Below are 1564 nucleotides of genomic sequence, written 5' to 3'. Positions count from 1 at the left end.
TCCACTTATGACCAAATCACGAGGGTTTGCCAAGTTATAGCTCAATCCAACACTCCTAGTGACTTCTTGTTCATCATCTAGTTTCTGGACCAGATTTGGCATTTGCACTGCAACTATGCTAAATCATTGTGCTAATGATCTCATAATTACCAGGACCGTAGTCCTTGCTACCCTAAGCCTCCCAGACATCAATTTTACCCTTTACCCTCTCTGGTTTTACCTATAGGATGTTGCCAAGTTTGCAACAACAAACTTGTGGAGCTTGGTTTACTCACCTCCATTTGTCTCTGCCCAAATCTTTACCATAGTAAAACTCTACCTTGGAAGGACTACGCGGTAGACATGAGCTGGCATCGGTAAAAACTCCAGACCACGCCATGCCAGTGGTGACCACGAGGGAAGCCAGCCAAAACGGTGGTCTAGCCGCTGTTCCCGTCGGCATCGCTGCTTCGACCATCTCTGGCCTTGCCATTAGTGTCCTACAACTCCCCCTCGACGTCGTATTCCCCCAGGACCTCTGGCCCCCTCCGTTTTCTTCTCCGACGAGCCGTGCCAAAGGTCGAACAGTGAGCTCCCATGTGCACCGTCGCCTTCGTCCTCTGTCTTCTTCCTCCCTGAGCCTCCTTGGCGTTGTGTTGCTCCGTGAGCCTCTGCTGCTCGGCTGCATCCTCCTTGTCGCCTTCTCACCGTTGCCCGTGAGCCTCGGCTGCGCCTGCCGACGCTGCACTGTCACCGTCGCGCAGACATGTCACCAGCCGCGTGCCTCCTCCTCCCCTCCTTCCCGAGCTCTCCCCGTGGCTATAAATAGCATCCCCGAGCTCTCTCGCAGTCCCCAACCAACCGCAGCTCTCTCCCCCTCGCCTCAGAGCCTCTCCTCCCCTCCCCATCTCCATGGCCACCGCCTCGACCTGCTCAAATTCGAGCAATGGCGGGCGCGCCTCTCCCTCTTTCCTCCACCATAGGACCACCCGGAGCCCATAGACTCTCCCCGTCCTTCCTCTTGCCGCCGGAGTGCCCGTGTAGCCTCGTCCTCGAGAGCGGTCGCCGCCCGCCCTGTCTTATGTCGCCTCAAGCTGCGGCAGACATGCGCATCCTTGGTGAATGCCCCTCATCTGAACAGGTGCGGCACTCTGCCCTGGACTCATCGGTGTCCTCGCCTCGACCGAGGGTGGCTGAAGCAGCCCGGGCCGCTACCGGCAACGCCCTGTTCTGCCCCCTCCTCTGTTTTGTCGGGAGAACAAGGAGAAGAAGACGACCGAGTCGGCCCCTACCCTTGACCCCACCTGGCAGTGACCTATGGGCGTTGACCTGGTCCTGCCAGCGTGGCTAAGTGAGTGGACCCCACCCCTGTGCGGGCCCCACTTGTCATTGGCCGAGCGGATGCCTGGTCAGCCCCAGCCAGCCGAAGTGCTTAGTTTGTGAACGTTCACTGCTTTAGTTGCTTTTCTGCCTAAAAAGTGAACGGCCACAACTTTGCGCTCGTAACTCCGATTGAGGTGATTCCAACGCTCACGTTCTCTGTTCGTCGAGAGCTTTCCATTGGTACCATTTTCATAATATTTCA

This window comes from Triticum aestivum, chromosome 1B, assembly GCF_018294505.1.
Source record: "Triticum aestivum cultivar Chinese Spring chromosome 1B, IWGSC CS RefSeq v2.1, whole genome shotgun sequence".
Lineage (NCBI taxonomy): Eukaryota > Viridiplantae > Streptophyta > Magnoliopsida > Poales > Poaceae > Triticum > Triticum aestivum.
Note: the sequence above shows the minus strand (reverse complement) of the source record.